We start from the raw sequence: 15,810 nt of genomic DNA on the forward strand, positions 1-15,810 counted from the left end.
ATTCAGAGAATGGTGCCTGTGATTAACTGAATGGTTTAGGAACTAACCAATTTTACAAATACACACTGCAGCTTTGTATGTATGTGTGCATATGAATTTAAGCTTTAATCCATTGTATGTGAAATTTTAAACATGTCTTTGAAATATAATTTTATTCCAGTGTTTAAATACAACAAATTTGACAAATGTGCATGGAGCCTGGCCAGAAGACAGAGACGCAGCAGTGAGCCGGGCAGGTGCAGCCTGGCCATGATGAATCACATTCTATGGGGCAGGGAGCAGATAATTAAACAAATAGTTACACACCAGTTGTTCACTTACTATGTAACCCTTGTGAACACATTCCAAGCCATGTGTGTTATATGTGTCACATCTAGGCCTCATGATGCAGGAGGCTGTGCTATCCACCACTTCCCCTGCTTTACCAATAAAGTAGGAGACACTGAAGGCACATGCCCTGGTACTGGCAGAGGCAAGACTGTTACTGAGCAGGGAGGGACTCCCTTCCAGCCTTCTCCAATTTTACTGCAAATTTGTCTTCAGATTTTTTTTTTCTATTCCCAGACCAATATATATTTTACAATTACAATAAATAATATCAAACATATTTTTTCTAAGCAATTTTTGTGGTAGAATAGAGTATGGAACCAATTTTGCTAAATGCACAAGCGTTTTGAAAACAAACTCTTGCTGGATGGGGTCTGGTTAGAAAACAGACTTCCAATACTAGTTTGATTCAAGATTACAGTACTCTGTGTGTGTGTGTGTGTGTTTGTGTGTGTGCACGCCGCAGTACTTAACTGTCTGCATAAAAAAAGATCTGTGTATTTATCATTGTATTCTGCTGAACAAAAAAAAATGGATAAAAATGCATTAGTGGAAATCAATAGCTTGTTGAGAAGCATCAAGCACATGTCTCTGCCTCTTAACTGCAGGGGGCTGCACCCTCTTCCTGCCAACCATTTATAATCACAAACGGATGCCAAAATTAGCAGCAGAGAAAGCAATTACTTTAAACGCTTTGAGATTGGAAGTTAAAAAAAGATATATATTGTAAATCATTTTAATCCAACAGCAAGAAAATAGCAAGTTAAAGTTCATAAATAGGAGGTAGGCTAATGGGACAATATATTAAACATTAACAGTGCCTTTGATCTATAGTGTGTTCAGCAGGAATTTGGTTTAGAGGACTGTATTAGGCTGTTCTCAGGCTGCTAATAAAGACATACCCGAGACTGGGTAATTTATAAAGGAAAGAGGTTTAATGGACTCACAGTTCCACATGGCTGGGGAGGCCTCACAATCACGGTGGAAGGTGAATGAACAGCAAACGCATGGTGGCAGAGAAGAGAGCTTGTGCAGTGGAACTGCCCTTTATAAAACCATCGGATCTCGTGAGACTTACTCACTACCACAAAAACAGCACAAGAAAGACTCACCCCTCTGATTCATTTCCTCCCTCCAGGTCCCTCCCACAACACATGGGAATTATGGGAGCTAGTATTCAAGATGAGATTTTGGTGGGGACACAGCTGAACCATATCAAGGAAACAAATGGAATCTTCAATATTGACAAACTCCAAATGGAGTTGAGGACTTGAGTAGGAACAGGTTGGGTTAAGTGGACCAAGAAGAAAGTCTTGATGGGCTGTTGATACTGAAGGTGAGGGCAGGATATCTGCAGTCTATGTGGACAAGTGTTTTTTGCCAGCTTAAACCCAAAGGAGGGAGGAAATTAGCATGGTTTGAACACCTACCTGGCCAGCAGCTCTTTTCTGTAATCTCTGATAACTGATCTCCATGTAAATGAGGTTCAATAAGAGATCTTTCTACTCGGTAGGTTTCCGTGTAATTTACAATATACGTAACTATTCATACATGAGTCAGCCCAACACAACAGATTCAATATTAATTGCAGAATGAAATCTTGGATTGTGTTATGAATAGACACAATGGAGATCACTGGGACATACAGTTAATGTAAAAGAGATGTAGATGATAAGGATGATTTTTTTTTTTTTGAAACAGAGTATAGCTCTTGTAGCCCAGGCTGGAGTACAGTGGCGCGATGTCGGCAGCTCACTACAACCTGTGCCTCCCAGGTTCCAGTGATTCTCCTGCCTCAGCCTCTTGAGTAGCTAGGATTACAGGTGCCTGCCACCAAGCCCGGCTAATTTTTGTACTTTTAGTAGAGACGGGGTTTCACCATTTTGGCCAGGCTTGTCTCAAACTCCTGACCTCAGGTGATCCGCCCGCCTTGGCCTCCCAAAGTGCTGGGATTACAGGCGTAAGCCACTGCACCTGGCTGATAAGGATGATTTTTACCCCAACAGATTAGAAAGAAAAATCATCAGCTGAAAGAGTGAACAGCTACTCTGTAGGTAAATCAAGATAAGTGTTGAGTATACGCAAGTGGGTAGATTTGTGTGTGTGTCTATATGTTTGTGAATATGTGTGTTAGTGGGTTTTTGAGGAGGGGGCAGATATAAGAGAGAGAAGACAAGAAAATTAATGAATCATAGCCCCTCCCTTATAAAAGACAATCTCAATACTTAGTATCTAAGATCACAAAGGCTCTTGGTAGAACTCGTTCCAGACTCCTGCTGAAAGCCAGCTCTAGCTAGTTGAATACCTAAATGTAAATAACAAAGGCAGTAAAAATATCAAAGCATGCCCAAATGCTGGAAATAAAAAGTATTTAAAGAAAGGAAACGTAAGACATTGAACAGTAAGACTTTAAAACCACCAAGGAAAGAAATGAGATGCAGCAGATTTATGGAATAATCTTTATTTAAAACATTGCATTATGTTGGATAACAGGAAAAATTGGCTGTCTTTTTTTAAAGCAAGAGGAGTTCATGTGCATATCTATTTATCATTTTTTTTCCAACATCCAGCATATTTCTTATGTTTATTCCAAAAATATGTTGTATCTACTTATGGTAGCTCTTAACAAACTGCTGAGTTTCAGTGAGAAGAAACCTTGTTTGCAGTGGACTGTGGCACACAGAATTTTTTCTTACATTTTTTTTCTGTTTACTGTTGTTGTTTTTTATTTTTATTTTACTTTTGAGACGGAGTCTTGCTGTCACCCAGGCTGGAGTGCAGTGGCTCGATCTCAGCTCACTGCAACCTCCGCCTCCCAGCTTCAAGTGATTCTCCTGCCTCAGCTTCCCAGGTAGCTGGGATTACAGGTACATGCCACCATGGCTGGATAATTTTTGTATAGTAGAGATGGGGGTTTCACCATATTGTCAAGGCTGGTCTCAAAATTCTGACCTTAGGTGATCTGCCTGCCTAGGCCTCCCAGAGTGCTGGGATTACAGGTGTGAGCCACCATGCCCAGCCACTTTTTTTGTTTTTTGAATTAGATCCCTACTGAAGAGACAAAGGGAATAGCATGGGCTAGGTCTGGCCAATCATAATAACGTACCTCATGATTACATCATGGCTCTGACATTGGGCACGTACTCAAGGCAGGGCCACATATCTGAAATTAATATATAGACACTGGGGAAAAGAAAACTATTTCCTCCGAGATCCTGACCCAGGATGACATGGATCTAGATTCATCTCTCTTTGGCTACAAGGTGAAAATTGATATGATTCCAGAGAGAATAAGTTCAACACACACAAATTAGGAGAATCCAGAAATGAAGAGAAAGAAAGAAGAGAAACACACAGAGAGAGAGAGGAAGATGGGCACTGAGATTATCACGCAATCTCCTCGACCAAACAAAGTCTGCATCGTCAATCCAATAAGTTCCATTTTTGTTTTAGCTTGTTTCAAGCATATTTCTGTTGTTTACTGTCCCACAAGTTACTGGGATATAATTCTCCATGGGTTTCTTGCAGTCGGCACCTGTGAGGTACGGATAGCTCATAATTCTGGGTTATCTTTTCAATTATGTTTGTGTCCTAAACGTCCTTAGAAGACAGAGTATCTTCCTTCAGATACACTTAATGTCCAGTATAATAAAGATAGTGTCTTGCTCAGGAGCAAAAGGCAGGCATGCTTACTGCCCGTTATAAATGATTCGAGTTTTCTAAGTTCAGGATTTCTCTCCTGCAACGCAAACTCCGGTGTGTACAGGTGTGATCTGGTTCATTTTCTGTCTCTCTGCAGGAATTGGGGCTCAGGGAAACCACACTAAACCATGGATACTCCACTAAGTTTAATTGCTCTGAGTAACACACTGTTCTTGTCTCTGACCAAGAGTTTTGTGTCTCCTCCCAGCACCCATGAAACTATGACAAGATAACTTGTCTTGTGAGCTTGCAGTTCTTGACACTAATATGTTCCTCTAGGTAGAAAGTAGAATCTTAGGTTGGAGAGAAAAGAACCCCACACAATTTGGAAACGTGAAATCAATGTGTATATAGCTGTAAATTTGGGGAAAAAATATTTTTTTCAATATAAATAAACTTTTTATTGTCTGCTAGATGAAGATAAAATAAAAATCTTGGCACATAGTTTCAGGGAAAATATATAATGACTCAATATTTAGGCCATGGTACATATAATTTAAAGAGACTGTGTCATTATATAGGAGTAAAACACATTTTTTTTTAAAGTTTACCTAAAGAAGGTGAGTTTTAAAATATTTGAGATACAGACAGTTGAGTTTTCCAGAAAGGAAATTTGGAAATGATAGATCAGTTAGTAATCAGAATGTCATGTTCCTTGAGCAACTTTAATAAATAAATTTGGTTAAAATGTCTTTGATTCATCCAACTTATATTACAAACTCCAATCATGTATGGAACAAACATTAATTATACTGAACCAGTGTATCCAGGACTTCTTTAGACAAAAAGCAGATTGGTGAAAAGCCAGACAATATTCCTACCCTGTATGTGCTGGTAAATGTTTAACAGCTGGCTCTCTCAGAGAAAATGTATGGATAAATAACATTTCCGTTGATTTTTTCCAAAATTATGCATCTGTAGTCAACCTGGGGTTGCAGGTGGCAAAGGCATATAGGATTGTAATTTCTATGCAATGCTGACTGATACTGTCAGGGATGTTAAAGAATAAAATAGAACTGTGGCTGGGCACGGTGGCTCATGCCTATAATCCCAGCACTTTTGGAGGCTGAGGCGGGCAGATCACTTGAGGTTAGGAGTTTGACACCAGCCTGGCCAACATGGTGAAACCCCATCTCTAACTAAAAATACAAAAAAATTAGCCAGGTGTGGTGGCGTGTGCCTGTAGTCCCAGGTACTCAGGAGGCTGAAGTGGAAGGATCACTTGGACCCAGGAAGTGGAGGATGCAGTGAGCCGAGATTGTGTGACTGCATTCCAGCCTGGGCAATAGAGTGAGACTCCATCGAAAGAAAGACAGACGAAAAAAAGAGAAAGAGAGAAAAAGAGAAAGAAAGAAAGAAGGAAGGAAGGAGAGAGAGAGAGAAAGAAAGAAAGAGAGAGAAAAGACAGAAAGAGAGAAAGAGAGAGAGAAAGAAAGAGGGAAAGAAAGAAAAAGAAAGGAAGGAAGGAAAGAGAAAGAAAGAGAGAAAAGAGAAAGAAAGAGAAAGAAACAGGGAGGGAGGGAGGAAGGAAGTAAGGAAGGAAAGAAGGAGGGAAGGGAAGGGAAGCAATGATGACTTACAATACAACTTTGTCAATGACATAACCCGTCTTCATTCTACAGGATGTGGTGGTTGGTTTTGATCGGATTAAGAGGTACTCAGATCGTTCATTCTACAGGATGTGGTGGTTGGTTTTGAGTAGATTAAGGGGTACTCAGATCGTTCATTCTGCAGGATGTGGTGGCTGGTTTTGATGGGATTAAGGGGTACTCAGATCGTTCATTCTGCAGGATGTGGTGGCTGGTTTTGATGGGATTAAGGGGTACTCAGACCGTTCATTCTGCAGGATGTGGTGGCTGGTTTTGATAGGATTAAGGGGTACTCAGATCGTTCATTCTGCAGGATGTGGCGGCTGGTTTTGATGGGATTAAGAGGTACTCAGATCGTTCATTCTGCAGGATGTGGTGGCTGGTTTTGATGGGATTAAGAGGTACTCAGATCGTTCATTCTGTAGGACGTGGTGGCTGGTTTTGATGGGATTAAGGGGTACTCAGATTGTTCATTCTGCAGGACGTGGTGGCTGGTTTTGATGGGATTAAGAGGTACTCAGATGGCTGGTAGAGCTCATCTCAGTGGTTCAGTAATTACTGAGCCCATCCTCCTCCTGCTGAGTGGGAGCCCAGGTGGTTTGGCATTTGGTTAGAATGGTTGGGCTGCCCTAGGTCTGTCTGTCTGCAGATGTTTCCAGAAGAGACTGGCCTGTGAGTGGGTGGGCTGAGAAGGGAAGACCCACCATCCATGTGGAAAGGCACCATCCAATCAGCTGGGGTCCAGTTGAAACAAAAAGAGTAGAGGGAGGGAAAATTGTTCTCTCTTCTGGAGCAACGGCAGCCCTTGGGCATCAGAACTTCAAGTCCTGTGACCTTTGGAATTCAGAACTTACATGAGAGGCCTCACAGGCTCCCAGGACTTTGACGTGAACTGAGAGTTATCACCCTGGTTTCCTTGGTGCAGAGGCCTTTGGACTTGAACCTAGCCATACCAGCAGCTTCCCTGGGTTTTCGCCTTGCAGACGGCCTGTCCTGGGACTTCTCACCCTCCATAGTCAGCCAACCCTCGAATCAATCCCTGCCCATCTCTCTCTGTTGCTGTCTCTCTGCAGAACCCTGATTAAAGCTAATGATGTTTGAACACTGGAAAAATATTGCTTCCATTTTAAAAATATTTTTCACAATGTACACACTATAAATGTGACATATTTTAAATCTAATTAACATTTTTTCATGACTCTTCTAATTCTAGTCAAACAACAAAACAATAAAGGCCTGACTGTGGTATTTGCTGATTTCTGTGATTTCCGTGCTGTTGATCTTCACGCCATGGCCAGGGTCAAGCCACGCATGTGACTTCACTGACCGCAGAGCTGGGAATAGACTGTGCAGAAGGAAGAGCCTTGCACGGTGCTTCCTTCCATCCGACAGAGGCCGTTGGCATCAGTGGGCTCAAACACATCGATGATAGCAACGTAATCAGGAAGACGTGCATTCTGCGTACTTGTTTCATTTGTTTTTCATATAGTTTATGCAATTTTTCATTTATATAATTTTTTTCTTTTTCTTTTTCTCTCTTTCTTTCTTTCTTTCTTTTTTTTTTTTTGAGACGGAGTTTCACTCTTGTTGCCCAGGCTGGACTGCCATGGTGCGGTCTCCGCTCACTGCAACCTCTGCCTCCCGGGTTCAAGTGATTCTCCTACCTCTGCCTCCAGAGTAGCTGGGATTACAGGCGCATGCCACCACACCCGGCTAATTTTTGTGACATAATTTTTAATGATGATTGTGATTAACAACTGGTTCACAAAATTCCTGCAAATCAGGCAGCTCTTTCTGTTTGAGAGAGTGAACTGGAGCCTGGTCCAGTTCATCCTGGCCCCAAGCCCCAGGAGCTCAGATTCTCTTGGGAAGACATAGGAATAGAAAATAAACACATGCATTTTTTAAATAAGAAAAGTTTATTTTCACATTTGACATAAAGAAAATTGGCTGGGATAATAGATGCCTCTTTACATCTGATGACAGGACAAAAAAAAAAAAAAGCCACCTGACAAGAGGGTATTTAGTCCTATACCTTGTGAGTGAGGTTTGTCCACCTCTAAGGGAAGCTCTGTTACAAGGTGTCTGAGAAGTCATAAGAAGTGGGAAGTTGCCAGATATCTTTTTATGTGTTTGAATATTCAAAACAAATGGCTGTGCTGAAGATTCACGAGCACCGTATGGGATAGGAAACAGGAGAAAGGCAAGTGGTGGGGTGGAGGGTCACTCAGAACCAAGCCATCAAAATGACAACAAAAGCCAAATCATATTTAGAGTTCTCTAAGCTCAAGTTCCTGCTTCAGTTGGTTTGGAAGCATTAAGTCATTTATTCCTTACAAGAATCTTATGGAATTGTACTATTGCTAACCCAATTACATAATCAAAAAATAGGGCAGAATGTTGTCAACTCTGAGGCTATGGCAGCCCTGCTGCCTGGCTAGGTTTGTCTCTTTGTCTGGGGTGTGTATTGAGCAAGGTAAAATGGTCAAAGCTATGTTTTGTGGAACAGCAAACCAATCTTGAAGGATTAGATATGGAGGGAGGGTTAAAGGAAGGCTAGCACAAAGTTTAAGCTAACAGCTGTAAAAACAAATACAAAGATCTCAACATCCATAATTTATATAGTTTCTTTACTTGCTGTGTGTTTGTGGTGGAGCAGGGGGTGTTAGTTTGGTAAAATTATTCTCTAAAACAAGTTAGATGGGGATCTCCCTTAGGTCAGTCATTTTTTAATTTAATTTAATCTAATTTTATTTTATTTTATTTTATTTTATTTTATTTTGAGACAGAGTCTCACTCTGTCGCCCAGGCTGGAGTGCAGTGGCATGATCTGGGCTCACTGCAAGCTCCGCCTCCCGGGTTCACGCCATTCTCCTGCCTCAGCCTCCCGAGTAGCTGGGACTACAGGCACCTGCCACCGCGCCCGGCTAATTTTTTGTACTTTTAGTAGAGACGGGGTTTCACTGTGTTCGCCGCGATGGTCTCTATCTCCTGACCTTGTGATCTGCCCACTTTGGCCTCCCAAAGTGCTGGGATTACAGGCGTGAGTCACCACACTCAATCACCAGCAGGTCAATCATTTATTTGAAAAAACAAACAAACAAACAAACAATTGCCCACCCACCCCGTCCTCCAAAAAAGAAAAATCCAAATCAAATGTGTAGGGAAACTATAAAGAGATATTTTTTTTGCAGTTGAAATCCCTAGTAAATTTCCTTTTTAAAAAAAATTCATTGAAAGAAAGTGTGGACAATAATAAATCATTCAAAGCCAGGCCGAACTGAATTAACCTTGTTCATAACCTTAGCCTCTCTTTAGCGATGTTAACTTTTTCATTCCTTTAGCGAAAGAAGGGAAGCCTTCAAGCAGATACGATCTTTTAGAAAAACTCATTGAAAAGTGAATTTATAACAATGAAAATGCTTGGAAATTTTCCATTTGAAGATGCTCTTTATTTCTGGCGTGCAGTTTTTATAAGACGAATGGTCTTAAAAGGTTAAATCCAGCCAATGACAGTTACTTTAATCTGCAAATTAGATCAGTAAATTGGCTTTCTTCTCTTTGCCTTATCTTTCAACGGAATTTGTGTTAAAAAATGAACCATCTGTTACCATTTGCTTTGTTAGAGGGAGTTTAACATATAAAAGGGATTGCGGTTATAAGATATAAAAGAAACCAATTGGATCCTACTGACTGCTGGGCCACACCGGGCTGGTGAGGGCTCCATCCTGATCTTATCTGGGGAACGCATTCCTGAGCCATAGCCTCAATGAAGACTGCTGGGTCCCTCTCTAGGAAACTGGGCCTCCCTCCTGTCGCAGACAGGAGAGGTATAAAGAAACGTTTTGGAATCAGTTAACCTTTGTTTGGAAGCCTCCTGCGCTACATTTCAGATGTGTGACTTTGCAACTTATTTTTCCTTCCTGCCATTTGGTTTGCTTTTGTGTTAAGCGGAGACGTAACATTCACCGTCATGGCGTTGTGAGGACTCCGTGAGAAGGCTGGTGCAGTAATCAGGACACTCTGAGTCAGCAACAAAAGCACAGTCATCAGACAGTCATCCGCGACGGCAGCTTGTCAGCTGATCTAACACGGAGATCTGGGGGAAGACTCAGTTTTGCAATAGATGTATTCAGAGGAGAAATGATATTAACAGACATTTCTAGGGTTTGTGGGTTGTTTGTTTTCATTTAGTTTCATGAGAAAGATATATTAACAATCACATCCATTTAATTGTTGATCCTTATGGTTTGATTTTTTTTTTAATAATGTTTCTTCCACAAAATAGTCTTTGTCATTTAGTTGGTTTGCTTTGTTTCTTGACCTCCTGAGATCAAGGCCTCTCTAACTCCGATGTGTCCCTGCCTCAGCTGGACAGCTTGTTACAGGGCAGCTCAGGCCAGGTGAGGTGGAAGGGGACGCCTGAGCATCTGCATTCCTAGCCATCTCCCAGGTGATGACCCTGCAGCCCGGCGGGACCTGTCCTCCTGCACATAGACTCCCATGTCTAAGAAGGTCAAGAAAGAGTATTTCTGGCAGGGCGCGGTGGCTCACGTCTGTAATCCTAGCACTTTGGGAAGCCGAGACAGGCAGATCACCTCAGGCCAGCCTGGCCAACATGGTGAAACCCCATCTCTACTAAAAATATAAAAATTAGCCAGGCATGGTGGCATGCGCCTGTAATCGCAGCTACTCGGGAGGCTGAGGTAGGAGAATTGCTTGAATCTGGCAGGCGGAGGTTGCAGTGAGCCAAGATCATGTCACTGCACTCCAGCCTGAGTGACAGAGCAAGACTCCATCTCAAAAAAAAAAAAAAAAAGAGTATTTCCAGGTCATATTGAACTGTCAGTTTCCACCTGTTAAGTTTAGCCTGAAGCTGCCTTCTTACATATTTTAAGTTCGGCCTAAAGTTTCTCTTTCTCTGGCGTGGGTCAGAGGCAAGGCAGAGGAGAGTCATCGACCTCGGGTGTTCTGCAACTTTGCAATGCCCTTTTAGAGCACTGTCATGGAATCCTGAATATTCAGAGAAAGAGACTTGTGCGTTTTGTTTCATAGTTTCCCTCCTGACTTTAAATAGTCCGGAAACAACTCCACCCAGGATTAAAGTTTCTATCTCACTATCTTAAGCATTAGAATACATCGATTTGACTTTTATAGATCATTTTACCAATTATGCACATGATTTATTTAATAATGCTAAACACAGTATTATTTCACAGCTAAGGGCTTTTGTTTTTAGGAATCAAGTGAGAATCTCTGAAATAGAAAGTGAGATTTTCATCGAAAGTTTGGGACTTCAATGGAAACAGAGTCTTCCACAATCTGAGCAGGTAGTGTGATCTTTCACACATCATTCCTTCAAGGGCTCTGAGGCCACATCTTGGTGGGCTATTGTCTCAGAAAATTCATGCCCCTCTGCCGAGGCTGAGTCCACGTGGAGTTAAATGAAATGCAGTGTATGACTGTTTCCTGTTAGGTAAAAATGACATGTCATAATCACAGCAAGCCTCGCAGGCCGTGGTACTGCATGATGCCACCCGTCCAGAGGTGCGAATAGGCTTTCAGCATCGTGACGTCCTGGGTGGAACTTCCATTAAAGTTAGCATGATGAACAGAGCCCTGCGCGGCTCTAATTGGGGAGCTCACAATAGTGACTTTTGTGCTCATGTTTTCTCTAGAATATCCAATATGGACTCGCCAGAGAAATAACCGTATTCTTCCCCTGAAAGATGAACTTTAGTGGCAGACTTGGAGCTTAGGTGATAGTGCTAAATATTGTTTATACAATCAAAATTTACTCTTGTCTTTCCCCCAAATTCAGTTTCTGCTCATTACCTTTATCTTGCCTTAGAAATCTATTCTTAAAAGCAGTAACTATGCAAGTTACTAAAGATAATTCTGTCCCTCAAACTATATTGTGGACTTGTGAATCAAGGCAGAAGGTCAAAAATATTATACTACTATATATATTTTTTTATTGCAGTGAGATTATTGTTATGGCCATATTGTTCGGATTGTTGCCTGTCCTAAAGAAAATAATACATTATAATGATAAATATATAAATATAATATAAATACGTACATACAGGTAGCGATTGCTAAATAGATATTTTGTACTATTTGCTGTAGTGAAGGGACCACAAAACAGAAGGAAGCCAATTTGTATGTTCTCCAATTCTAATGATGTGACTTTAGACATTTGAAAAATGCCTCTCTGGGCCTTCTTTACCTTATCAATAAAGTGATTAGATTTGTTCACGTGAGAGTGTTGGAAAGCATTCTCTTTGAACACCAGCCCTATGGGGTATTCTCAACATAAAGAATGCCATTGTCTTCTCCATTTGGGGATTGCTGCAAATTACATCCCCCGCATGGAAAGGTACACGCCTGTTGAGGCAGTGAAGATGCTGCAAATTCCTAAGGTTTGAAAAAAATCCAACCAATTTATTATTTTACTTTTTGTTTATGATTAAGAATTATTTCTAAGCAATAACTGTTACTTTTCTTCAGGAACGATTGTACAGCACTAGATTAGATGATTCCTACTCTCTTGAAACCCAGCATCTGGAAACAACCTCAAATCATACTCACTACTGGGGACTTAAATATTATTTTCATGGGTTAATAATTTTTTTTAAAAAAGTTGATTTTGCAGGATATATATTTTCTTATAAAAATGTATTAACACTAATTATAGAATATAATTGTATTTCACATATTGGATGTTCATTTTCTCCAGCTTTTGTCTTGTTTCTTAAGAACAAGAGAAATATAAAGAACATGCATACGTGTTTAAAATTTAACGAAGAACATGCACTCATACTAAAAGGCAATATTTTTGCCAATCTAAGGCATAGGCCAATTGGCTTAGAATTATATGTAAATTTAGACCCTCGTTATAGGTATAACCTGTATATAAGTAATATCTATATACACACACACATATATGTATACACACAGCACACACACTCTCACACACACATATATATGATGTGTAACCAAACGGAAGGAGTTTCTCCTAGGAGAGCAGGTAATTAATTCAAAAAATAAAAGAGTATCTGTTTGCCAGGAACTGTGTAAAATGTTAAAATAATGCAAACCCATGATCTTTCTCTCAGGAGCCCAATCAGATGCTTTAAAACAGTGTCTAGAAGGAGACTGGGGGAAAACAACTTCCTGAGAATTGACAACTGATGAGCCAAACAGCCAACAGGACCACAGGAAGCCCCTGAACTCTGAATGCAAGTCCAGCTGCCCCTCATGAGTCCACCCCACAATCTTGGCGAGTGAATGTGAAAGTTATCCGCATTTTAACCACATTTCCATCTCAAGTTGTTGTTTTAAAAGATTTCAAAAAGTCCTTACAGAAAAGGGTCAGATTCAATTTTCCAGATACTATCTAGATGCTGGGCCAATCACAACAGCTGATGACGAATGCACGAGGCCCCAGTGGCAGGTGCCGTCCCCAGCAGCAGGCCCCGTGCACAACACTTGCCTTGCATCCCCACACAGTTCTGTGCTAGTTACTTCTTGCCAAAAGTGCCAGATTCATGTTATTTTTGAAATGTTCTAAGTTTAGAATTTCAAGGGGAAAAGACCAGAATGCAGAATGAACACACTGCACTTGTTCATACCTCCATCCAAAAGGAACAAAAGCCACCTTAGAGCAGATGGAAGAATTATTTTCTCCTGTTTTCGCTTCAGTTTAGCTGTTTATCCTGATTATTTCCAGAGCACGATGATTAAATAATTCCTCTTTGTTCCCAATGGCGAAGGTGCTTTCTCAAATCCAGTAGCACATATCAATTTGGCTCACATCTGAAATTGCATTTAAAATGGTGAAATCAGGAAAAGAAATCCAAAACACATTTTTAATTATGATAAATCTACTCTACCAGTTAAGAATTACATCTGGCAAATCATAATGGAAACCCCTGCTGAGTGGCTAAAACAAAATGATGGTTTATCATTTCAGTTTATTATATGAAGTTGAAAGGAGGTAGTTCAAGACCATGGCCATCATAAAAGGCCTGTTTGATGACATGACAGTTGAGCAAAACTTGAATGAGGTGAGCCAGCCATGTGGCTATGTAGGGGCAGCCTTTTTTGAGTGGATGGAACAGCAAAATAAACCTGAGGTCAGATCATATTTTGGGTTTTTGAGGAAGAGCAAGGAGGCAGGAGTGGAAAAGCAGAGGGAAGAATGACCGGGTTGCCCGGAAAAGTCGGGTTCGGAGAGAAAGTCGGGGGCAGATGATGTGATGTCTTGTAAGTCATGGAGATTGTCTTGGGTTTTACTCCAAATGTAATGGAAACTCATTTGAGAGTTTTGAACAGAGCAGTGATGGAATCAGATTTACATTTTTAATACACGGATTTGGCTGCTATAGAAAGAAAAGACCATAAATGGTAGAGTGACGGCAGCAAGACTCATGGAGGCAACTGCATTCCTTCAGATGGGAGATGATGCCCTGATGTGAGGCTGGAGCTGATGAGAACGAGAGCAAGAAGTAGGTTTTTGCCTGAGCAGCTTGGAGAATGCAACTGCCATTTATGAAGTTTTAACAGACTGGGAGTGCTACCGGTTTGGGGAGAAATATTAATTAGAATGGGTTTTGCTGTAAATGAAAGAATATTAGGACTTGTGCAAACAGGCTATTCGCATTGAGAAGTTCTGGCATCATGAGCACATACAAGTGGTAGACAAAGGGAAGGGGCATGAAGGATGCGTGAAGGCCGCCTCTCCGTGCGAACGTGTGCTTGGATCTCTTTGCGAACTTTGCCTACAAAAAATAAAGAAATCGAGAGGGAAGCAGGGGGCGACAGCCTGGAGAACCAGTGCCAGGAAGAGCCTAGGGTGAGGCATCACTCACATATCTAAGTGAGAGTGACAGTGTGCTGAGGGGTTCTGTGGTTCAAGGTTCAAGGGAGTGACAAGAACTAGATACGGAAATTCAGGAGTCATCCAACTATCCAACTAGGTGTGGGTTTTTTGTTTTGTTTTGTTTTTCCTTTTTGAGATGGAGTTTTGCTCTTGTCGCCTAGGCTGGAGTGCAATGGCCTGATCTTGGCTCACTGCAACCTCTGCCTCTCAAGTTCAAGCGATTCTCTTGCCTCAGCCTCCTGAGTAGCTGGGATTACAGGCACCGGCCACCATGCCCAGCTAATTTTTGTAGGTTTAGTAGAGATGGGGTTTTGCCATGTTGGCCAGGCTGGTCTCGAATTCCTGACCTCAGCTGATCAGCCTGCCTCGGCCTCCCAAAGTGTTGGGATTACAGGCGTGAGCCACCACTCCCGGTCAAGGTATGGTTTTTAAGCCATGTAATTGGATGAAAACACTCAGGGAATGAGAATAGATAAAGAAGGGAAGAAAAATGTGTGAGAGCCTAGCTTTGGGGGATACCATAATCTAGAATTGTTTATAAACACATTTTCTGTATATCCATCTCTTATTTTTATAGATTTTTGTGCTTGCTTTTGTTTTTATACCTACATATTTAATGCAGCTGGAATATGTTCCCCCAGCTTCGTTTTTCCACGTGGCTAGTCAACAGCTCTTCATTGTTTACTTAATATTCCAGATTATGAACTCTTTAATTGCCACCTTCATCATCTGCTAGAATTTCACTTTTGCTAGGGTTTATTCCAGAATTTCAAAATATGTCCTACTAATTTATCTACGCCCGACCCTCACTACTCTTTTTTATTCATTGCTGGGATATACTGCATTTAGTATTCATATTAACATAAATTATTAACCACTATTAACATAAATTATTAACCACTATTAACATACATTATTAACCTCTAAAACAAATTAATCAACTTACTTTTACGTCCCTTCTTTCAGAATTATTGTCATTTTTCTGCTGGTCTTATATGTGTATTCTACTAGATAAATTAGGGAAGCATTCTATAAAGTGTTCCACAAACAAACAAAATGACCTTTTATAATTTGGAATACAAGCGTGATGCTATCAAATAATCTTATATGTTTCTGTAATGTTTCTTTTATAATATCGTCTACGTAATATGATTTAAAAGAATGAAGGTATGCAAAGCAATTCCAGGACGTAACGAGTTGCAGTAAGGACTACAGATATCATAGTTGGTGTCTGTTGGCAGAACAGGATTCTATCCAGAACCACACATCGTCGGAATATGATAAAGTCTTTCTTGAGCTGCATTTTTT

General features: G+C 40.8%; 1 long non-coding RNA gene across 1 annotated transcript in view; it reads right to left on the bottom strand.

The window, feature by feature from the left end:
* LOC134730951 (uncharacterized) overlaps positions 1-1,379 on the bottom strand; it is a 283,270-nt gene extending 281,891 nt beyond the window's left edge. The window contains exon 1 of the long non-coding RNA XR_010112891.1: positions 1,275-1,379. This is a non-coding gene — a long non-coding RNA (uncharacterized LOC134730951). The remainder of the gene's footprint in view (positions 1-1,274) is intronic.
* Positions 1,380-15,810: the final 14,431 nt, after the last annotated feature.

The sequence above is a fragment of the Pan paniscus genome, chromosome 7 (genome assembly GCF_029289425.2).
Source record: "Pan paniscus chromosome 7, NHGRI_mPanPan1-v2.0_pri, whole genome shotgun sequence".
NCBI classification, from domain to species: Eukaryota; Metazoa; Chordata; class Mammalia; order Primates; family Hominidae; genus Pan; species Pan paniscus.